The sequence below is a fragment of the Crocodylus siamensis genome, chromosome 1 (genome assembly GCF_052110815.1).
Source record: "Crocodylus siamensis isolate JL-2025a chromosome 1, ASM5211081v1, whole genome shotgun sequence".
Lineage (NCBI taxonomy): Eukaryota > Metazoa > Chordata > Crocodylia > Crocodylidae > Crocodylus > Crocodylus siamensis.
The window spans coordinates 285,723,849-285,748,820 of record NC_143395.1 but is presented as its reverse complement, the minus strand read 5'-3'; the positions used below and the strand labels follow the sequence as shown (position 1 = coordinate 285,748,820).

At 46.2% G+C, this 24,972-nt stretch overlaps 1 long non-coding RNA gene across 1 annotated transcript in view; it reads left to right on the top strand.

The window, feature by feature from the left end:
• Positions 1–10,993: 10,993 nt before the first annotated feature.
• LOC149874573 (uncharacterized) overlaps positions 10,994–24,972 on the top strand; it is a 30,544-nt gene continuing 16,565 nt past the window's right edge. Inside the window, exon 1 of the long non-coding RNA XR_016439955.1 lies at positions 10,994–11,140. This is a non-coding gene — a long non-coding RNA (uncharacterized LOC149874573). The remainder of the gene's footprint in view (positions 11,141–24,972) is intronic.

Here is a 24,972-nt window from a genome sequence, read left to right as displayed (position 1 = left end):
CAGGCACATTTGCACTCCTGGTTTGAGACCGTGAGCCACAATGGTGTGGGGGCAAGCCTGGGCTGCCCCACAATTTCTGCTGCTACCTGGAGGTCTACCTGTGGCAGTGCTATGTGTCCTTGCCCCCCTCTGCCAAGAAGGTCATCACCACTGGCATTGAAGCCTTCCTCAGCATATGCAAGGCCCATGCCCTCCCAGCTGCATAGACACAGGCTTCTCAATAAAGTTTTGAACTGTATTCCACCTGTCTGCATGCTGTGAGAGGGTGTGTAGGGGAACCCAGGCCAGTGGAGTGTTGGCAAGCCAGGCAAGGAGCAGGGGCAGAGGCCAGGGCCACGGGTGAGGACTGGGAACATCTTCCTCCAGTGCAGGACTTAGCAAGTCTCTGAGGCTGGTGAAGCTGGCAGCTCAGTATGGGCCTTCTCATCAGAGAGGGTGACCAGCTGTTCCTAGTGTCCATGGCCTGTGGTACACAGTGGGCCAGTGCCCAACCAGGGACCCCCTCCAGGTAGGAGCTGGCACTGTTGGCATGGCCAGCCACTCCTCACACCAGGGTCTGGGGCTACACCAAGGATGAGGCAGCTGCTAGACAGGGCTCCTCAAACTGCCAATGGATGCAGCAGCTGGGGAGGAGGGCTGGGCAGGACACTGAAGGTTCAAATTCCCCACCTCTGGTGACATATAACTGGAGGCATGAGGGCAGAGCAAAGGCAGTGGTTGGTGCCACTCACAGGGGTGTAGCCTGGGTCCTGGGGTGCCAAAACACAGGTTAGCTCCAACATAAAAGCCATGGAATTTTGGGCATGTCTGGACCAATGATTGAAGTCAGTTACAGCCATTCACTGTGCCTACAAGGCCTTGACATTTATGCGGCACTGCCATGCCAACTGAGAGTGCCCTTGCTCCTGAATTTCATCTGACAGGACTTCATAAATGTGGCTGTTCGAGTGCCCTCCCCACATGAACTGCCTCTGCACATTGATATGGCCCCAGAGCACCATGAGGTCACACACCTACTCCCAGGTCCATTTGGGGGCCCTGGCAGTTGGCATGGGTGTACACAAGCAGCCAGGGTTAGAGCTCAATGGGGAGGAGGACAACATTCTCATCTTGCGCTGGCTTTCTGTGCCCCCATGTAGCTATCCCTGTGTGGCTGGCCCTGGATGGTTGTCAGCAGCACCCAGCACAGAGGCATGGCTAGGGACCGGGAGCCAGGAGACAGAGGCACTTCACCACAAGACCTACAAGCAAAGGATACAACTGGGGGTGAGCAGCAGCAGGGAGCAGGTGTTGGCCCTACTGCCAGAATCAGCCAGTCAGCAGCCCTGGGAGAATTGCAGAGTTGGGCAAGGGGTGCATCAAGCTGGATGAAACATTCAGGTGCAACATTCACCTCTGGCCAAAAAGCAGAGGGCGACAGGCCAGTAGAGACCACCTGTAGCCTGTCCAAAGGGGCACATGGGACCTTGGGGATCCAGCACAGGACAATAGTCTGCTCCAGGCTCCTGGTGTGTGTGCTTCAGGGCACAAAATGACCACAGGCTTTTGTAGCCTGCAGATAGGGGCTGCCAGACAGCAGCCCAGCAGTGGGGGAGGAGAGGCAGCCAACCAGGAGCCCTGGGGCTGGAATCAGGTTGGCCCCTTAGTGGCTGGGTAGACCCAGCACTAAAGTTAGTGCCAATAAAGTAATGTGTCTACACATGCATTACTGCACATTACCTAATTGTGACTAACTTTGATATCTGTATTTGTAGGTATCAAATGTAGGTGTGATTAGTTTAAGTTAATGTGCACTAATGCATCTCATGTAGACACGCCCTTTGTTGATCAACTCTGGACCCTCTACACTTTCTCAACATTCTTGTGGTGTGTATGATGTCCATTTTGTCGAGTACTACTCAGGGTTATGGCATGTTTATAACTAAGGACTTACTCATTTGCAGTTTTGCAGATTTAGTATGAATCTGGCAAGCCCAGGCTTGCCCCCACACCATTGTGGCTCAGGGTCTCAAACCAGGAGTGCAGATGTGCCTGGGGAGAATCAACAGCAGCAGGGTGTAGTGGGTCAGGCATTTTGCATGAAATTGGGCACTGTCTGTGAAATGTGGGGAAAAAGAGCTTACTAAAAATAAAATGCTGGCTGCCCAGTGGGAGCCAACAGTCTTCATGGCCACTGTGGCCCAGAAACACAGCCCGCTAAAGGATTATATAAGGCAGCAGGACAGCAGCAACACAATCTTTTGGGCTTTTGTGTGTGTGTGTATGACTGCAGCCTGGTTCTAAAATCTAGTCTTTATTTATTATTCAGTATTCTTAAGTGCCCTTTCCTTTATTTTCTACTTTTTAAGCACCATCCAGGTATATATGTCAAAAAAGCCCCAAGGTTTATTCAATGTATGACATTTGAATTACAGTTTTAGATAAATCCTATTACTAAAGGAACAATAAGCCATTCTGCTGTTATTCTGTTCTGCTTCACCACCTCTGAACCATGGTGCACCCCCTGCTGGCTCTTCCTTGTGACACATCATTTTCATGCTTAAAGACTCCCTAATAAGCTACCCACTGGGTGCTTTAATTGGCTAGGCTTGAGGGTGTGAGACAGAAGTAAGAAGTGTTACTAAGCTGTCATTCATCCCTTCTCTGCAGAAGAATATTGTGATGGTTAAACAAAAGAAGGCCTCATTTGGGTTAGCACAGAGATTGCACATCCCAAAATGATCAGTCAGTAAAATATAAATGGCACTTTTTACATATTAGGTTTCAGAGGGAACATGGGAATCCCATATGCCCTTCTGTCCCCGCACATTCTTGATGTTAAGCACAAGTAAACTATGTGGATTTCAATGAGTCTGAGTCAGTCAGTTTGATTGCATGTGCGTCTAATCCAGCATTCAACTTATTTATCCATCTATTTTCTTTGCCTGAATTAATCTTTTGCTAGTCAGTAGATTTACTATATACTTTCTTTTTTTCCCACCTTGCTCCATGGCACTTCAGACTTTTCTTCCAATGAAACTGAACAAATAATGTGTAGTTTTTCCTTACCTCTTACCACATTCTTATATTTTACCACATCACTAAAAAGCACCAAAGGCAAAAGGTGTTCTACACTGTTTAAGAGCCAGATGACATTTGTAATTGAAGTGGTCTAAAAGTTTCTGTCCATTCCTTAAAATGAAAACAGGAAAAGGCAAAACAAAAGAAAACAATTGCAATGATTATACACCTTGCTTACTGTAAACATTGCTCCCATCCCTTTTTTATTAATAACTACAAGTGTTTTTGTTTGGTTGCTATATTATTATATTATTGTGTTTAGGGTGCCCTAATCATTAAACTATTGAATAAAATATAATAAGAGTAATACCTCATCATCACTAGTTTTGTGAATAGTGCTTAAATCTAGCTATTTATTCCGTTGTCTATTAGACTAAACAACCCTCTATTATCAAATTCCAATTTCCCACATGGCTTCTTATTGACTATGATCAAGCAAACTCTTAGCATTTCCTTGGGATTGGGTGCAAGTCAAAGGAAGATGATAAAAGATCCTTATAACTAGTTTTCATTGAAAGTACACTCATACCTCCTTCTGGCACATAAGCAGAAAGCTATATAGTCTAGTGATTAATACACTCCTTCGGAGTTTAGATGGCTGAATTTCAGTCCCTTCTCCTGTAGATGTTTACAAAAGTGGAACAGTGTTAATAGATGAGATGGAAAATCCCATGTTCCATAATATCATATAGTGTCATGTTCTTTTAGGCAATTAATACTATAGTTTCAAACCACCCAGAAAAAATAATATGTGAACCTGAATACCATGCAGCCTCCCTAAGTGTTCTCCTTCTTGAGCTATGAGATAAAAAGATGACACTTCTTATGATTTTGCCTTTTTGTTTATGACTTTAGCCCATAATTTCCTTTGTTTTTTTTTCTTCCAATTTGTAACTTCATGTGTAATGTAGATATGCAAGTATCCGTACAGCTACTGAGCACGTGCAGTTGATTATGCTTTGGACAGGCATGTATGCAGCTCCATATACATGTACCTGAGCAAGAATTAATCATGAAATTGTACCCTGAAAAATATCCATGACTGCCAGGGGCTAGACACCAGAGGTGAAAGAGACGGGTCCTTTCATAGTTTATCTGCAGAGGCACTCAGACAGGAAGTGGCTCTTCCTCAGGCAAAGAGGATTTGAGTCTGTCTCCTGTTTCCCACTTCTCTAGCCACCAGACCACTGTTAAGCACTACTCAGTCCCTTTTCTAATCTTCCTTATGAAGCTGACCCCCTGGCTCTGCCACAAAATGGAGATATGGGACCAGGAGCAAGAGAACAAGCTGGAGGGTGCTTCTCTGGAAAGGGCCAGGATTGGGCTGCTAGATTACCCTTGCCCTCTCAATAGGTAAAGAGTTTCCTACTATTCTTCAGTCATTTTACTCAATGAATATTAAATGCAAGACAAAGTTTCCTGGCTAAAGGGGGATATTAGAAACTGGACGGGATAAGCACTAACTTGTGCCCTGGCAGGTAGGACACAGGTCATAAATCAGAAAGATGTCGTAATAGAAGGAGCTTAGCTGATATTTTCTGATTTGAGGCTTTAACTCTGGGTTTCTTTAACCATTGTATAATTGTCCTTGCCTTCAGAATGTAGTCAGACTGAAATAAATGTGCAGATTAGGTGGGATGGAGGGAAAAGAGGTAAACAAAGGAAAGTACTTAAGAAAATAAAATTTCCCCCTCATCTCAACCTCATTTAACAGTTTGAATAAGCAGGCAATCAAAGTAAAGGGCAATTTAATTGTTGCTTGAAGTACACAATTGATGGAAACACTCAAGTGTTAAAATGACCATTCTACTCATGCTTAATTTTATTCATACCTCTAGCAAAAGGCTCTTTAAAAACGTATTGGTCTTTCAATCTGTATGTACTTCATGATATTTATATCTGAATTTCAGCATTCAGTAATAATATTCTATTGATTAACCAGCAGAATGTGCCTCTTCACCAGGCAAGTGATTGGAAAGGTGGAAAATGAGGTTAAAACTAAAATGTGAAAGGGAGAATTCCTAGTAAATAACATACAGCTTGAGGTCTAGTCAGTGATTTATAGCATGATATTGTCATAGGTTTTTGCTGGTCAATATTTTTGGCTGCTTTGGTTTTTGTTTTTCAATTTGTGATATAAAAAGTGTAAATGTTTTTCAGCAGGTTTAAAAATAGCATGGGCTCACATAAAAGAACAAAGCAGCCTCGTTTTCACAGATACAGTTTAGGATGTAATCAAACAGTGAGCTCTAAAGGAACACCTGCACTGAAACCTTGCCCACCTCCTCCTACTTATTCTTCTCTGGCAACAGGCCCGTTTGGGCCTGCCAGCTCCCCTCCCCAAGCAAGGACAGCTGCAAAAGGGAAAGAAAGCTCATCTTCATCAAAACAGTCTTTGAAGCTCTTCTGCGGATAAACATTCTTCGTTTATTAACAGCTTAATGCTTTGATAAAAGATCACTTTGTTAAGTAGCTTGGCATCTGAGAACAGCCCACGTAGATATTTGCATGAAATCTAAAGACCATCATACAACATGGGATTGCTGAAAATATTGCTACAGTCATCGAAATAAACCCAGAAAACATATTTCTATTAGGGAAAAAAAAGGGCGCGGGGGTCTGATGTATAACAGGCATTACTGTTTCTTGAGTAAGAGCTCCAGTCATTTAAGCAAGAGAAACACCTCACTGAAGACATATGATTATACATCAAGGTCATAAGGAGGATGTAGGTTTCTAAACCTGAAGCTTATTTAGAGCATGTTGTTTATAATCAGGTATCCTGGTTTTCTCTGACCCCCTCGCCCCCCAATTTTCAGGTTAAAAAAGTAACCCAAAATTCACATTTTTCCATGATTAAAATAAAGCACCACTACTACATTGATGTATATATATAGTGGTGTTTCATTTTAATCATGGAAAAAATGAATTTAGGGTTACTTTTTTAATGCAAAAATTGGAGATTTTTTTTTTATCAGAGAAAACCAGGATCTCTTCTTATACTATTCAGAAAACATTATTATTTGACACATCAGATGTAGTTAGCTAATTTAGTACATTATGGGCATGTCTACATGTGGATTTATGCCAGCTTAAATTTCCTGCCTAGTAAATTACTGCACCGTAATTGGAGATAGCCCAGTGTCTACTCATGCAGGTGTTAAGGCATATTAATGCTGTGTGTCAACTGCTTTGGGACTAAAGTTAATCCCAAATCAATCCACACACACAGTGTTACTGTGCAGTAAGGCGTCTACCTGTGCATTACTGCACAGTAACTAATCAGGCATAAATTAGACACCTGCATAATGCAGGTGTCAAATTTATGCTCAAATCAGTGTTAATCACTATATTTACTGTGCACTAAAGGTGTGCAGGTGTAGATGTGTACCCGTACTGCGCATTAATTTTGGTTACTGTACAGTAAATGCACACCTGTAGATGTGCCCTAGGTTTTATAACCACTAGAACTAGAGACCAAGAAATAGATTCTTCTTGGACTCTTAGACATCTAAGTAGACATAGATATGTAAGGGTCACACAATTTTTATTCTTCTTTCTAGATGTATAAGTGGAACTTATGTAACACAGTGTCCTAATCACCAGGCCTCGTCTCGGCAAAGTAAAGAACATATCGACCTGGGAGGGTGTAGGCAGCAGAGTCCCCCAGGGCTCGGTCCTTGGGCTGGTGCTGTTCAACATTTTCATTAGCGACCTGGACGAGGGTATGGAGAGCACCCTGTTCAAGTTTGCTGATGACACCAAGCTGTGGGGTAAAGTGAATACACTGGCAGGCAGGGACCGCATCCAGGCAGACCTGTATAGGTTAGAGAAGTGGGCGGATCTGAACAGGATGTGGTTCAACAAGGACAAGTGCAGGGTGCTTCACCTGGGGAGAAGGAACTAGCATTATGGATACAGGTTAGGGGCTGCCCCTCTCAGCAGCACAGAGGGGTCTTGGAGTCAGGATTGACTTCAGGATGAATATGAGTTGCCAATGCAACGAAGCAATAGGCAGAGCCAACCGCACCCTGTCATACATCAACAGGGGCATCACTAACAGGTCCAGACAGGTATTGCTCCCCCTCTATGAGGTGCTGATCAGGCCACAGCTGAAGTACTGTGTCCAGTTCTGGGTGCCGCACTACACTTCAAGAAGGACATGGAGAACCTGGAGAGGGTCCAGAGGAGGGCCATTCGTATGGTTCAGGGCCTCCGTGGCCAGCCCTATGAGGAGAGGCTGAAGGACCTGAACCTCTTCAGTCTCCGCAAGAGAAGAATGAGAGGGGATCTTGTGGCTGCCTACAACCTTATCAGGGGCCACCAGCAGGGACTCGGGGAAAGTCTGTTCACCAGGGCCCCCCTTGGAGTCACCAGGAACAGTGGCCACAAGCTGAGGGAGGACAGGTTTAGGTTAGATATTAGGAAGAACTACTTCACAGTAAGGGTGGTCAGAACCTGGAATAGGCTTCCCGGAGAGGTGGTGCTCTCACCTTCCCTGGAAATCTTCAAGAGGAGACTGGATAGGCACCTGGCTGGGGTCTTACGACCCCTGACACCCCCAGTGCTCCTTCCTGCCCATGGCAGGGGGTCGGACTCAATGATCTGTCTAGGCCCCTTCTGACTCATTGATTCTATGATTCTAGGAACATCCTCTACTCCTCCATTTGTAGCTGGCAACCAAGATGGAAATAATCATGAAGCCAGATGGGGAGTTTACAAAAGACAGCTAGGTCCGGTGCCCGATGAAGAGGGCGCTACCTTGGAAAGAAGGAACCACTGGGTAGTGACTACTGCTCCCAAAGGTATTTGGGCATTTCATTCAATGATTTTGATGTAACTAGGGTGGAGTGACTAGGAAACCTTTCCTAGTCATAAACTTGGGAGTGGAGGGAAGGGCAGAAAGAATATCAACCCCTAATGCATCTGCACAGTCACACAGAAGGCACATCACCACCTGGAATTCACCACTGCCCCCATTTTTCCCACTGCCCTAGATTCCCTCCTGCTTTGTTATGCATGTTAAATAATGTTAAATGAGTTTTCAGTACAAAACATTTTGTCTTTATTTAAAGTTTTGGGGACTTTGGGGATTTCCTCATTTCCAGAGCCACTCACAATACAACCCTTGTCTCTTGTATGTTTCCTGATTTAACTCGTTTTTGTTTCCTACCTTTCCTTGTATGTTTTAATCTACAGGCCTCCCAACTCTTTCTTAAAAGGGTTCTGTTTCTGGATGTGTGAAATTGCCTATAAATATGGAGCTATTAATTAATTACCATTCCTTTATTTGTGTTATAGTGAAATATCACTATATGGCAATGGTTTCAGCAAGAAGCTGAAACCTAAGGGCTTAGCTTCCTTCCCAACTATGGGTATATCACGGACAAAATAAACCATATCCATTCATTTTTTCTGAAGCACAATAGGGATTGACAGTTATGCCAAGCAGAAGACATGGGGATGTCTGTGGATGGATGTGCCTACACATATCCACAAATATTGAGGAAGTCTCATGGAAGCTTATCCTGACAAAAGAAACATGGGGCCAAAACTCCAGTCTTTTTACATTTGGTTTGTATTTAAGGGTCATAAATCAGCCACAGGGATCAGGATGACACATATGTATAAGAATAAAGAATGTGAACCAAATATATTTTATCCCTTAAGCCAATGAGGGTTTTTTTTTTCAGGCATGCCAACAATTAGCCCCACACCTTACCTCAGTACTCTCTGATTCCTTTTCTTTACCCAATCTGGTACTCTGCTTTCTGCTTCCTGCCCTATCTGTGCTTCCTGCCCTATCTCTGCTGTCTGCTGTGTGTCATATACTGAGGCTTCCTGTGCCACTGGTAGCATCTGTGCCACAAGTTGGCCATCCCTTCTTTAAGAATTTAGGAACCATATCTTCTGAAACTATCAGTATGCTAGAATAATTGACACAAGAGGTGTGTTCACATATGCAGGCACATATGCTTGCAGCAGCTGAAATAGCAGCAGCACAAATTTGTGCTGGAGATTTGTACCACAGCACATATACCTGACCGTACACTTTGGTGTGGGACAAGTTGCACCACTTGGGGAAAATGGACTCTGTCCAGTTCCTCCTGGACCTGCAGCCAGAGGGAGATGAAAGATGGTGTTGGCCCCAGCTCCCTTGGTGAGCAGCTCAGGGCTACTTGGTCTCAGGAGCTTCTGAGACTCAGGAAATTGACATATGGTGACACTATTCCCCTGTGTCAGTTGGACTGCTGCAGCAGCCCTGACCTAGAGTAAAACCTGCACCCCCTACTACAACAACAACAGTCTGGCAGTGGAGATTGCTGCCTGTCTGTGACCTGCTGCCACCTGTGACAGCATCTGCCCCCTGGGACATGCAGCCCCATGTCTGCATGCCTGCCATACCTGGATGGGGCCCTCACAGCTGCCTGAGCTGTGGCACGGGTATTGCAGCAGAACCATCTGCACTTTTAGGACAGCTACCAGTGGTCTGTGGCTGCACAGTTGACCTTCATGAGGCACTGCTGCCATGTGTGCCCCCACCCTGCCATTTGGGCAGCTATTGCCTGGAAGATGTGTTCATTGTGGTGGCCCACTTTGAACTGTCAAACCAAATGGCCAGGAGGTCAGCCACCTCATCTGCCCTCCAGCTGGAATCTTAATGCCATCCCTGGGCAGGCTTCTCTGCTTGGGTCCTAGCACTTGTTCTGCCTAGGACATGCCACTTGCCTCACCAGCAGGGATCCTGGTGTTCCCTGTTTAAAAATTGCAAATTCTCTGAGAAAAAAATCCCAAATTTCCTCTTTAAAGTACCCCAAAATGTGTGTTCTTCTACAGTTAAAATGAAACACCACTATCTGTCTATCTATCTATCTATCTAGACAGAGAGACAGACAGATGGATAGACAGACGGGGAGAAAGAGACAGAGAGAGAAAGAGAGAGAGAGACAGACAGACAGACAGGAAAACCAGCTGGACAATTTTTTATTGATATTTTAAAATTTTTAAAGCAATTTGAAAGCCTACTAGTGCCTCAATCATCATAATAAAATAAATTCTAAATATCTATAAGTATTTGCTTCTCTTTATCACAGAAAAATCAGAGCTCCCCTTGACCAGGATGTGGGGACAGCTTCCCCTTCAACCATAGCAGGTTTCATCTTCTCTGGCAGCTGGGCACACAGGGTGTGAGAGATGGGGTTTGCAGGAGGGGGGTGGGAAGCAGTGTGGCAGGGTGGGTGAGGTTTCTTGGGTGTATGTGGGCAGGTGTGGAGGGATCATGAGTGGGTGTGTGGGGATATAGAAGAAAAGGTGTGTGTGGGCGGGTGAGGAGGGGCAGGGTTTGTAGATGGGTGTATTTATGGGGGAGAGGGGTTCTGGGTATGTGGGGTTCTGGGAATGTGGTTTCTGATCGGCTAGGCCCATTCACCATGTACAGATCCTGGGTCAGGCAGTGGTGCACCCTGCAAAGCTGTGCCTACAGCTGGGCACAGCCTGGCTGGATGCTTCTGCCAGCACCCAGGCCTGGGCACTGCAGGGGTGTAGATATAGATTTATCAAGGCCTCTAACTTGACTTCAGAGTGAAGAAAAAAAAAATGCTCTTGCTTTGTATTTTAAAATGTTTTAAGATAAGAAAAACCCTTCTGCTTATTCTGTCTCTCTGCACAGGTCCTTGGGAACTAATGTTTCCTTCCTTCCTAAAATTGACAAAGTGATAACAGTTCTCAAAACAAAATGTATTGCTGAACAAGCAGCTGTTATGTGTGACAACCGAATGATCTATCTCTTTCTTCCTGTCTCTCAAGGTTGCTTTGTTTAAATCATGTGTTTATTTTCACAGTTTTAGGTATAAAAAGGTATGTTAACTTGTAGAGAGGAGGAGTTCTGTTTAGATCTCCTCCTTATGATCATTTGTATGAGCACCAATAAACTCAGACTGGGTCTGTGAATTCTAATACCAAACACAATGCAAAGTTTGATTTTTTCCACAATTATGGTGCTGTGACTTGGATAGAGACGCCTAGAGTGATCAGTTGGGACACAGACATCTCTTCACTGAAGCCCTGGTGCCAAACCAAGGTAAGAGACCTTTTGAAATCTCTTTTGGGTCTTTTCAGTGAGAGGCTGTCTCTGTGTCTTCCTGTTCAGTGGTTGAGGCTTACTCTATCTGACCTTTTGCTGCCAGAATTTTCAGATCGACTTTGTAAGTAGTAACTGTAAGTAAGAACTGTGAGTAGAAAAAGGTTAAAGACTGTGTTGCTATTGTCAGTAAATGTGTTTCCCCATGTGAACTGAGTTAATTTACTTTTTGGAACTCGGAGTGAAAAACTTGTGCAGCCTCCCCGAGGACACCGGACTCGTTCTGCGTGTTCTTCGAAAGCAAGGGTGCAAGGTGGAAACTGTTAGAGTGTGAGTGTTTTCCACAATAAGCATTGACCAAGGCTGGGACTAGAGAAATGTTCTTGAACCTCGTGCCTCAATGCAGAAATTCCCTTGTGTGAATTGAAAATATGAATTGAGAAATATGATTCACTGACCAGGTCTGAGACTAAGGTTGGGTTCAGCCACCCCAAGGCTGTCCAGAAGGTCAGTTTTGAATCCAAGGGGGCCCAACTGGAACCACGTGACCCAGTGGATAGGTTTGCCCTTTCTCTACCCTCATAAATGAGCCATATCTAACCATGAGTAACTGCATTTTGTGATGTTATTGCAGTGGAGCCTTGTCTTTGGACATTAGCTACAGCATTTCTGTGCCACTAGCAAATCTCACAACCTGACCGAACACCCTCAATAAGCCATTCCTGTGTGAAAGACCTGTGTGAATTGAGTTAAAGAAATGGGGAGCAGAGGATCTAAAGATGTACCGGCTCCGCCAAAAGGGACTCCAGCATTGTACATGTACACACACTATGGCCATAAGAGTTGTAAGTTTTTAGACAAATGGAATAGGTATACCAAAGATGACTCTAGTTTTCAGTTTTCCCTGGAGGGAAAATTTGATTTAAGTAAAATCATTCATCTCCATGGAGCCCTTTAGTCAAAAGGCAGTAAAGCACCACAGACTCAGTGGTGTTGGTGTCACTGGGCATAACCCTGGGTAACTCAGAGGGATGGAAGACCATGAGTGTTGAGGAAGTCCTTCTGCTCCAGGCTCAGAGGAGCCAAAGGCCCCCCTTGCCCAACCTTTGTAACCCTTTCTTTGGCGCCTGCAATCTCCTGTCCTTCTGGAAAGCAGGCGAGCTAAAACTGTTATCTGTGGAATGCAAGGGCACCGCTCAGAGAGAGAAAGGAGAAGGGAAAGTGGAGAAAGAGGGGGGCCAGCTGGTGGGAAATCACTGACAGTGAAACTGACCGGGTTATAAAGATCCCGCTGTTGCAGGGTTAGGTGCGCAGGATTTGAGACCATACAGTCTCCCTGAGTTTACTTGAGCTCAAATAAACTCTGTCTGCTTCTCCCCCAGTGTGTTTATTTGGCGCGACGCACACCAGGCAACGAACCCAATTGTTGCCTCCCTCGGGCACCTTGTGCCGGCAACAGTGGGATTCAATTTTTGATTGGTACAAGGAAGCTTCCAAATGACATTGAGAATCTCAAGTTTGGAGCCTTAAGGACTCCCAAGACAAATTGAAATCTCAGATAAAGGAATTGAAAACCAAGGTACCAACGGGGGATCCCCCATCAGTAACAACAGCACCAGCAGCACCAGCAGCACTTTATCCACAATTGACTGAGAATGAATCTGTGGAAGACATAATTGATTTCATTAGTATACCAACTCCATACCAGCCCAGGCACAATCTAAATCCAAAGAAATCCAGAGTGACCAAATAGATTCTTTTGGTGGGAAAAGCTCACCCCAGGAACCTATCACCCAACAATCATCTCCTCCCCCTGGGCATGCCCACTGGAACCCTGGTGTCTGCCTCCTGAAGCCTTGACCTCCTCTTAGTTAAGGTCTGGTACCCAATATGGTCCACTCCCACCTTCTAAACTCAAAAAGGCTCTCCAAATGCCCTTACATCAACTCCTAGGACATGGTCCAAATGGGGAATCTACAGTCACATTTCATGCCCCCTGGACTCTGGGAGATCTCCTAAACCTTGTTAAGCCATTCCCCAACATCTGGGAAGAACCCCAGAAGTTTAAAGATGAATTAGAAACTGTACTAAATTGTTATGAGCCAACCTGGGCAGATTTAAACCAATTAATGAAAAATATTCTGCCCTCTGAGGTTTGTGATCACCTCATCAAGCAGGCTAAATGGCCTGCTCAAAATCCCAGAAGACATAGTCGCTTAGTGAGTGCCCAAGAACGTCTTCTTGAGGCAATACCTAAGATTTGCCCTAGAAAAAATGACTGGGCAAAAATAAATAATTGCAAGCAAAATAAAGGAGAATCTCCAGTGGATTACATGGACCACTTAAAACTAGTATTAGAAAGACATTCAGGTATTGAGAAGGCAGCTGAAATGGCCCCAGAAGCAGTTGCTGCTGCTTTTGTTCAAGGACTCCTTCCTAAAGTCCAAGAACAACTGTGCACAATTGCTGTAGGCTGGCACACTAAGACACTGGCAGAACTAATCACCATTGCTAATCATTGTACAACCTTTTGAGAAAAGAAAAAGGAAATCACAGAAACTAAGTTAATGTCATTACAATTGCAGACTTTTAGAGTCAGAGGGTTCCTTAGGGGACAATTTAGAAGCAGGGGATGTGGTCATGTGATGGGACAAGGAGGGTTTCAGTCTCAAATTAGTGACAGTTGTCACTAATGTGGTCAACCAGGACACTGGAAGGCCCACTGTCCTCATCGGCCTGACCAGTTGGAGATGACAATTGACCTGCCACCACCTCCCCCCACTCAATTCTCTGCCCCGAATCAAAGAGCCTGCTGTTAGGACAGCCTGAGGAATAGTAATGTCATCACAGCCCCACTTCTCTTGCTTAATCAAGAAGATCCCTTCATTTTCTGCGTAATAAATGGCATCTCTACAAAATGTTTAGTAGACAGAGGTGCAAGCCATTCTACTCTCTGAGCTGAAGAATTTTCTACGACTCCCCTATCCTCTGATGTTATAAATGCTGTAGGAATTTCAGATCAAATAGTTCTTCACCCTGTGTCCCAACCCCTACAGGTTTCTCTAGGTCCTGTTCTCCTGTTAATTTATTAGGAAGAGATTTACTTTGTAAAATTGGCTGTATTATTTATTGTTCTCCTAATGGGGTTTATCTAAATGTTCCCAGTGATAATGAACTGGTTGTGCTCACTGTTTTAGATAACTCTCCCCCTGCGCCTGAGTTTTCTGATCTTTCTGTGTTACGAGAAGAAATCATACAGACTGTCCCTCTGTCTCTCTGGTCTCAACACACTAATGAAATAGGGCAAATCCATAATGCCCAGGCCATAAAAATTAAATTAAACCTTTAAAACCTTTAGCTAAATCTTTACCTAAAGATGCTCAATACCCGTTATGCCCAGAAGTCAAAGATGGGATACTCCCTGGTATAACTGCACTTTTAAAGCAAGGTATCATTGTTCCAACTAAAAGCCCTTGTAATATGCCTATTCATCCTGTAAGAAAACCTGGAAAGAATAGTTATCACTTTGTACAAGATCTCCATGCAGTAAATTCTGTAGTTTTACCTACTTTTCCTGTTGTACCAAACCCAGGTATTACCTTGTCCTGTATCCCTCCTGACGCATGTTATTTCAGTCATTGATTTGTGCGCTGCATTTTTCTCCATCCTTATACACCCTGATAGCCAGTTTCTCTTTGCATTTATCTATCAAGGACTCCAGTATACCTGGACTCAATTGCCCCAAGGTTATACTAAATCCCTTTCTCTATTTTCTCAGATACTAAAGAAAGACTTAGATGACATAGTATTTAACTGGGGTTCTGTGCTTGTGCAGTATGTAGATGATTTTCTTTTAGTGTCTACCTCTCTTGAAGCCGATAAAGCTGATTCCTTAACTCTCCTCACATCTCTTGCCCTAAAAGGCCATAAGGCATCTAAAGAAAAGCTACAACTTTGTCTTCCCATGTCCAGTATTTGGGTCATGATATTTCTACTGGAGAGCAACTGCTTTCTTCCTCCAGAATAGAAGCCATTCTTAAAATCCCTAAGCCAACCACTGTGTCCCAAATGCGTACCTTTTTAGGTATGGCTGGCTACTACCACCAGTGGATACTGGGCTACACTTCTATAGTCAAGTCACTACAAAACCTGACTCTTGTTAATACCCCTGAACCTTTGCCTTGGATTTCAGAGGCTGAAGCTGCTTTTGCTTCTATTAAACAAGCTCTATCACAAGCTCCTGCCTTAGGCCTTCCTGATTACATTAAGCCCTTCTTCCTTTTTTGTCATGAAACAGATGGATTTGCACTTGCTGTGCTCACTCAAAAGCATATAGACAACCATCATCCCATCGCTTATTATAGTTCCACTCTTGACCCAGTTGCCACTAGTTTTCTTCCCTAACTTCATGCTGTAGCTACAGTGGCTGTCACTGTTGAACTTTCCTGTACCCTTGTATTAGGCTTTCCGCTCACTGTTGCTGTCCCACATGCTGTGGCAGCCCTTTTGCTAAAAACTAAAACCCAACACCTTTCAAATGCTAGATTGACTAAATACGAGATCTTGCTCCTCTCTGCTGAAAATGTCACACTAACTATATGCCCTGTTTTAAACCCTGCTTCTTTGTTACCTACCCCATGATTGCATTACTGCCACTGCTCACTTAACAATCCCCCGCGCTGATCTAAAAGATATTCCCTTGCAAAACCCAGAGCTAGTATTCTATGTTGATAGATCATGTCACAGAAGCTCAAAAGGTTCCCTTGCAGCAGGATATGTAGTATGTTCCGAATATGATGTCATAGAAAGCCATCCCCTGCCTGATGTGCATTCAGCTCAAGTTGCCAAGCTTGTGGTCTTCATGAGGGCTTGTACCTTAGCTTCTGGTGCCTCTGTTAATATTTTTACTGATTCTCACTATGCTTTTGGTATTGTACATGATTATGGTCAATTTTAGAAGCAAAGAGTCTTCCTCACGTCAGGAGGTACCAAAATCAGTAATAGGTCATATGTAAAAGCCTTGCTAAATGCATCACAATTGCCTTCTGCTATTTCTATTATTAAATGCCAAGCCCACCAGAAACATTATAATAATGTTACATGTGGAAACGCTCTGGCAGACTCCGCTGCCAAAGCTACGGCTATTTCCACTCCTCAGGCCATGCCTGTGTTTCTGTCCATTCCAACTTCCCAGTCTCCATTGGCAAGTCTTCACAACATTGCCCTCCTCCAAGATCAGGCTCCAGAACCAGAAAAATGTTCATGAAGACTGGCTGGGTGTTTGTTACACCCTGACCATTTGTGGCACTCCCTGGATGGCTGCCTGCTTGCCCCAATGGTCCTCCTTCCCTACCTCACTCGCCTGCACCATGGCATGACACATATAAGCAAAGGGGGGATGATAGAAGCTGTTAAGCTTGATTGGTTTGATTCAACCTTTCCATCTGTAGCTCAGCAGTACTGTTATGCCTGCTGTATTTGTCAAGCCCATAATGTGGGAAAATCTGTAAAGACAAAACAGGCAGCGCATCACCCACCTTGGGGACCATTTGTGAATTTACAAATAGATTCTATTCAAATGCAGAAATGTTGCTCTTATGAATATGTTCTTGTTATTGTATGTATGTTCTCTGCATGGGTAGAAGCCTACCCATGTGCCAAGGCTGACACCACCACTGTAAGCAAAAGGTTGCTCATAGATTTTATTCCAAGGTTTAGTATTCCTTTATCCATAAACTCTGATAGAAGAACTCATTTTACTGGGCGAACAATGAAAGAAGTCTGCAAAGTCCTGCAGATTCAACAAAACTTTCATTGCCCATACCATCCAAAGGCCTCAGGCCAAGTGGAATGCCAAAATGGCATTCTGAAAAATAAACTGGACAAAATTTGTGCTGAGACTCACCTGAAATGGCCAGACGCACTTCCCATAGCCCTAATAAGTATGAGATCTACTGCCAACCGAAAGATTGGGCTCAGCCCACATAAAATCCTGATGGGAAGGCCCATGAGGCTCCCCGCCTCACCACCTGTTACCTCCTACCTTTGTGATATACATTTACTTGATACTATTCTGGACTATTGTAAGTCACTAATGAAGTGTGTTAAGAATTTTCATTCACAGGTACACACAGCTCTCCCCAAAGAACCTGATGAGCCATACCATTCTATCCTGCCTGGAGATTAGGTCCATAGAAAAGTCCATCAATGAAAATCATCACTGGAACCTCACTGAAAAGGCCCATTCTAGGTGCTCTTGACCACCAACACTGCAATAAAGTGTCAAGGACTCCCCATGTAGATTCACACTTCATGCAGTAAGAAAACATCAGCCCCATTAGAACCAGAGTCTCCTCCATTTCAATTTTTTAATCAGCTTCTACAGACTGGTAGTGAGCCTAGCACCTGCCAGCAAGACAGCACAAGATCAGTAGTGAGCCAAGCGCCTACTCGCAAAGAGTATTTGCCACTACAGAACGAAGAGGATGTGCCCCAGTGACATCACAATGCCCTTTGGGACAGGAAAAAGGGCTCTACCTAGTTCCTACTTCCCGAAGTGGGGTTAGATAGTCATGACTTGGGTGATTCTCAGTTTTTCCAGTTGGATAATCTTATATGAACTTAAATAACAACCAGCTAAAAAGAACTTTATAAATCAGAGTATGCTTCAAAACAAGTTAAAAAGATCACTCCTTCCCTGGCAAGTTCATCAAAATGTTTTTCTTCAACTATCATACCAATATACAATAGATTTAAATGTTTCTCATTGCTGAATATGTAGTCATGTCCCTCTCCATTCCACTGGAGGGATACCTATGATACCAGTACCTTTCAATGCAACCCAAATGTTAACCCCTTACTTTGCATATTTATATGGAAACAAAACTTGGCAAGAGATAAATTGTAATCTATCTGACTATATACAATTACCATACGCCACCCCGGGAAAATTTTTTTGGACCTGTAATGGATCCTGTGTTACAGTAGGAATCAGTAAATGCAAAATAGAATTTAAGGTAAATGGTGCATGGCTCTCTAATAATTCCTGGATACCTCCTAAGGCTAAAAAGAAAAGCCTACAAAGGATGGAGGACGGGATTCACCTCCAAGGAGGATTATTCTGCACTGGTCCGGTCCTGCAGGGAGCAAACCAGGAAAGCCAAGGCTGCAACTGAACTCCAACTAGCTTTGAGCATCAAGAACAACAAAAAATCCTTTTTCAGGTATGAGGGGAGCCGGAGGAAAAGCAAGGGCCACGTTGGACCCCTGCTAAACCAGATGGGGCAACTGACAGCTGATGCCCGGGAAAAAGCCAACCTATTAAATGGGTACTTTGCGTTGGTCTTTCATCAGTCACACGGGACACCCATACCAATTACGGGACAGGAAGGTCTGGGTGAGGGAGATCCCCTACCCTCCATAAATACTCACCTCGTGAAAGAACATCTTGAGAAGCTGGATACCTTCAAGTCAGCCAGCCCTGACAATCTACACTCCAGGGTACTCAAGGAGCTGGTGAGCACCATAGCCCAGACTCTGGCACGCATCTTTGAAAACTCCTGGTGCTCTGGTGAACTGCCTGAAGGCTGGAAGAAGGCCAACGTGGTGCCTATCTTCAAAAAAGGGAGGAAAATGGATCTGGCTAACTACAGGCCCATTAGCCTGACTTCTATCCCGTGGAAGATCCTAGAAAAGTTTATTAAAGAGGTTATCCTTAAGGACTGTCCGACACCAACATCCTATGGGATAGCCAGCACAGGTTTGTTGTGGGTAGGTCTTGCTATAACCAATCTCATTTCCTTCTACGACCAGGTGACCTATCACCTGGACGAGGGAGAAGAGATTCATGTCATATATCTTGACTTCAAAAAAGCCTTTGATCTGGTATCCCATGGATTTTCATAGATTTCATAGACATTAGGGCTGGAAGGGACCTCAGGAGATCATCGAGTCCAGCCCCCTGCCCAAAGGGCAGGAAGTCAGCTGGGGTCATAGGATCCCAGCAAGATAAGCATCCAATTTGCTCTTGAAGGTGTTCAACGTAGGTGCTTCAACCACCGCCGCTGGCAGACTGTTCCAGACCTTGGGGGCTCGGACAATAAAGAAATTCTTCCTTATGTCCAGCCTGAAACGGTCTTGCAGGAGTTTGTGACCGTTCGACCTCGTCATCCCTTGGGGCGCTTTGGTGAACAGACGTTCCCCCAGATCCTGGTGGTCACCCCTGATAAATTTATAGGTGGCCATCAGATCACCCCTCAGCCTGCGCTTTTCCAGGCTAAAGAGTCCCATTGCTCTCAGCCTATCATCATAAGATCTGTTTTCCTTACCTCTGATCATGCACGTGGCTCTCCTCTGGACTCTCTCAAGCTTCTCCACATCCTTTTTGAATTGTGGAGCCCAAAACTGCGGCCTCACCAAGGCCGAGTACAAGGGGAGAATGACGTCCCAGGATTTGCTCGAGAAGCATCTATGGATGCATGCCAGCATTTTGGTCACTTTACTAGCTGCAGCATCGCATTGCAGGCTCATGTTCATCTTGTGGTCAATGATGACCCCCAAGTCTTTTTCTTCTGTAGTGCTAACCAACGTAGCACTGCCGAGCCTATAAGGATGCTGCAGGTTTTTCCTCCCAAGGTGGAGAACCTTGCATTTTTCAGTGTTAAACACCATGAGGTTCTCGTCTGCCCATTTGCTGAGCTTGTCCAGGTCAGCCTGGATCACCCGCCTATCTTCTGGCATGGATGCTTTGCCCCAAAGTTTGGTGTCATCGGCGAACTTGGCCAGTCCACTCCTGACTCCAATGTCCACATCGTTAATGAAGATGTTGAACAGGATGGGTCCCAGGACAGAGCCTTGAGGGACCCCACTGGTCACAGGGCACCATGATGAGTGACTGCCATCAATCACAACCCTCTGGGTCCGACCACGAAGCCAATTTCCCAGCCAGCGGATCGTGGTGGAGCCAAGGCCACAACTGGACAGTTTGGCCAAGAGGCGATCATGGGATACCAGATGAAAAGCTTTTTTGAAGTCAAGATATATGACATCAATCTCTTCTCCCTTGTCCAGGTGATAGGTCACCTGGTCATAGAAGGAAATGAGATTGGTCAAACAAGACGTACCCGCAACAAACCCGTGCTGGCTATCCCTTAGGATGTTAGCCTGGGCCAGTCCATCAAGGATGGCCTCCTTAATAAACTTTTCTAAGATCTTCCCCAGTGTAGAAGTCAGGCTAATGGGCCTGTAGTTAGCCGGATCCACTCTCCTCCCTTTCTTGAAGATCGGCACCACATTGGCCTTCTTCCAGTCTTTGGGCACTACACCAGAGCGCCAGGAGTTTTCAAAGATCCTTGCCAGGGGCTGGGCTATGATGCTCGCCAGCTCCTTGAGTACCCTGGGGTGCAGATTATCAGGGCCGGCTGACTTGAAGGTATCCAGCTTCTCAAGATGTTCCTTCACGAGGTCAGCATTGATGGAGGGTAGGGGATCCCCCTCACCCAGATTTCACTGTCCCATAGCAGGCATGGGCATCCCGTGTGACTGGTGAAAGACTGACGCAAAGTACCTATTTAATAGGTTGGCTTTTTCCTGAGCATCAGTTGTCAGTTGCCCCGTCTGGTTTAGCAGGGGTCCAACATTGCCCTTGCTTTTCCTCCGGCTCCCCACATATCTGAAAAAGGACTTTGTGTTGTCCTTGATGCCTGATGCTAGTTGGAGTTCAGCTGCAGCCTTGGCTTTCCTGGTTTGCTCCCTGCAGGACCGGACCAGCGCGGAGTAATCCTCCTTGGAGGTGAATCCCGTCCTCCATCCTTTGTAGGCTTTTCTTTTTAGCCACAGTAGGTCCGCTAGGTCTCTGGAGAGCCAGGGGGGCTGCTGTGCCCTCTTGCTGCCTTTCCTCCATGTTGGAATAGATTTAGTTGTGCACTGAGGATCGCTTCGTTGTGAGCAACCACTCTTCTTGAACTCCCATCTCCCTGGGGTCATGGTCCCTGAGGGCCTGACTGACTAGCCTCTTGAGCTTATCAAAGTCGGCTTTTCTGAAGTCAAGGACTTCTGTGTTGCTGATTGACTTGCCAGCTTTACGGTGGATGGTGAAGATGATCAGCTTGTGATCGCTGTCACCCAACTTCCCATCAATCACTAGGTCGCCGATTAGGTCATCCCCCGTAGCCAGTACCAGGTCAAGTAGCGCTTTGCCTCTTGTTGGCCCATAGACTTCTTGAGTCAGGTAGAGGTCATCCACGCACGAGAGAAAGCTTTGCGCCCGCTCAGATTTAGCTGAGTGATCTTCCCACGAGATGTCCGGGTAATTGAAGTCACCCATGACAACCAAGTTCCTGGAGCAAGCGGCCTCAGTCAGTTCCCGGGCGAACTCCTGGTCAAGCTCGGGACTTTGAGTGGGAGGTCTGTAGTAGACTCCCACCGTTGTGTCCCCTGTGCTGAATTCCCCACGAATTTTTACCCAGAGGGTCTGTAGCTGTCCATGCCAGTCGCCAACATCAGCTTGCAGGGACATATAGCTTTCCTTCACATAGAGAGCTACACCCCCGCCCCTTTTTTCAACACGATCCCTCCCGTATAGGGTATAGCCCACTATACCTGTGGTCCAGTCATGGGTGGAGTCCCACCAGGTCTCTGTTATCCCAATGACATCATATTTCTTTGCACTGAGCAGGAGGATGAGCTCATCCTGCTTGTTGCCCAGGCTCCTGGCATTAGTGTACAGGCAGGCAAGTGTGCCCTTGGGGGCTCTTGCCTTGCCCACAGATTGTGAAAGGGCTGGGGCAGGGGTGGGCTCCCTTAAGTGCCCCCTTAACTGCCTTGGTCCATTGGCTTTGCAAGGGCTGTTCAGCGGGCCAGCAGGGGCAGTAGTCCCCCCATCCCCCAGCAGGGTTAGTTTAAATCCCGGTGGAGCAGGTCAGCCAGCCTGGCTGAGAAGAGCCTCCTCCCCAGGGGAGAGAGGTGGAGGCCATCTCTTCGCAGCAGCTCGCTGCCTCTCTCTCCAAAGAGTAGGCTGTGGTCATGGAAGCCAAAGCCTTCCCGATAACACGAGCGCCGCAGTCTTTGGTTCACCGCGTGGATCCTCCTCTCCCTCCTCAGCCCATAGCCCGAGACTGGGAGGATCGACGAAAACACCACCTGAGCTCCCAGACCCCTAAGCCCCACTCCCAACTCCCTGTAGTGCCTCATGACCTGGCTGGGGGTGCTCTGAGCCATGTCAATGGTGCCCACATGAATAAGGAGCATGGGGTAGTGGTCTGTGGGCCGGAGGAGCTGCGGGATCCTCTCTGCAATGTCTTGGATGTTGGCCCCCGGAAGCAGCAGACTTCCCGGGCTAAGGGGTCGGGGCGGCAGATTGCCCCCTCAGTGCCCTGCAGGATGGAGTCTCCCACAACAAACATCTTACGCTTTGTCTTGGGGAGAGTGGGGCCAGTAGCTGCGGTCGAGCCTGGGTTGCCTGCAGGAGCTGGCAACTGTGTGCGCTCTGCTGGGGCTGCAAGAGGTGCGAACCTGTTGCTAAGCTCCGGCGGGGCAGGGGCCTTGGTGCGGTGGGCCTTGGGGCCCTTGACCACCTTGGTCCATGGCCCTGACTGGGCAGAGCGGGAGGTCCCAGAGTCCTCCTTAGTCACGGAGGGAGACGGAGCTCTCCCCTGCAGCTCCCGGGGGAGAAGGGCCTGGCAGTAGGAGTCTATCTCCTGCTCACAGTCCCTCATGGCACGCAGTCTCAGGACTGTGGCCTGCAGCTCCTCCAGCTGGTGTGCCAGAGACCCCAGTAGGGAGCAGACCCCACAAGGGGAGGTGGCCATGCTCCCGGGCCCCAGAGCCTGAAAAAGGGACAGGCAGCCCCCGCAGCCAAGAGCCAGGGGCTCCGTCTGCGTGGAGCCCGGAACCATGGGCGCCGTCTGGGTGGCCATCTCTGCGGTGCCCAGTGGAGGGGCCGTAGAGCCCGAGGGGACCCTCAGGGTGCGGCGCGTGCCCATCCGTGTCATGCCTCTGATAGGCTGGCTATGGCTGGGGCTGGCTATGGCTGGGGGGGGGGTCGCAGGGCCATGATCACCTCTTGGGAAAACTGGCTAATTGTGGCCTTGGGTCCACCATGATCTGCTGGCTGGGAAATTGGCTCCGTGGTCGGACCCAGAGTGTAGTAATTGATTGCAGTCACTGATCATGGTGCCCTGTGACCAGTGGGGTCCCCCAAGGCTCTGTCCTTGGACCCATACTGTTCAACATCTTCATTAATGATGTGAATATTGGAGTCAGGAGCGGACTGGCCAAGTTCGCTGATGACACCAAACTTTGGGGCAAAGCATCCATGCCAGACGACAGGCACGTGATCCAGGCTGACCTGGGCAGGCTCAGCAAATGGGCAGATTAGAACCTGATGGTGTTTAACACACAAAAAAGCAAGGTTCTCCAGTTTGGGAAGAAAAACCTGCAGCATCCTTATAGGCTTGGCAGTGCTACGCTGGCTAGCACTATGGAAGAAAGAGACTTGGGGTCATCACTGACCACAGGATGAACATAACCCTTGAATGCGATGCTGCGGCTACTAAAGCGACCAAAATGCTGGCTTGCATCCATAGATGCTTCTCAAGCAAATACTGGGACATCATTCTCCCCTTGCACTTGACCTTGGTGAGGCCACAACTGGATTACTGCATCCAGTTTTGTGCTCCACAATGCAAAAAGGATGTGGAGAAGCTTGAGAGAGTGCAGAGAAGAGCCACGTGCATGATTAGAGGTCAGGAAAACAGATCTTATGATGACAGGCTGACAGCCATGGGACTCTTTAGCCTGGAAAAGCGCAGGCTCAGGAGTGATCTGATGGCAACCTATAAGTTTATCAGGGGTGACCACCAGTATCTGGGGGACCGTTTGTTTACTAGAGCGCCCCAAGGGATGACGAGGTTGAACGGTCATAAACTACTGCGAGACTGTTTCAGGCTGGACATAAGGAAGAATTTCTTTACTGTCCGAGCCCCCAAGGTCTGGAACAGTCTGCCAGCGGAGGTGGTTGAAGCACCTACGTTGAACACCTTCAAGAGCAAATTGGATGCTTATCTTGCTGGGATCCTATGACCCCAGCTGACTCCCTGCCCTTTGGGCGGAGGGCTGGACTCAATGATCTTCCGAGGTCCCTTCCATGACAAATGTCTATGAAATTACTCTTCCCAAAGTAAATTGTCAGGTTATTATTCACAATAGATGATGGCCCGATACTGTAATACAGAGAGATTTGCTGTACTAGCTAGTCAGTGTTTTTTATGTGGAGATAAGGCCTATAAAAATCTTCCTTCCAGTTACTAAGGAACATGCTATGTCTCTGCAGCACATTCTGCCTTTACTATAAAATCTCACTTGCCTAAAGGAAAGATTTGCAATGTGCGAAACAGTATAGAAACTCAAAGATTCTGGGGTATAATGTTTCCCAACTATGGCGCAGGCTTAGCTATGTCCGAAATCAAGAAAGCTGCAGCATCCCTAGAGAAAATAGGTAATGCCACTGCCATTGGTTTTCGTGACATAAATAATGAAATTAGGAAATAAAAAGTGTGACACTACAAAACAGGCATGCCTTAGATTGTATACTAGCTAGCAAGGGAGGAGTCTGTGCTTTAGTAGATACAGAATATTGCACTTATATTCCTGATAACTCAGAAGAAATCCAGGATTTAGCCCAACATATTCAAAAAGAAGCAGCCAAACTACATGAGTCAGACAGTTGGAATTTCAGTACATGGTTCAACTCCATTTTTAAGTCCGTAAACTCTACTATCATTCATAGATTGTTAATATTGTTTGTTATTTTTATTGAAATATGCCTAGTGCTT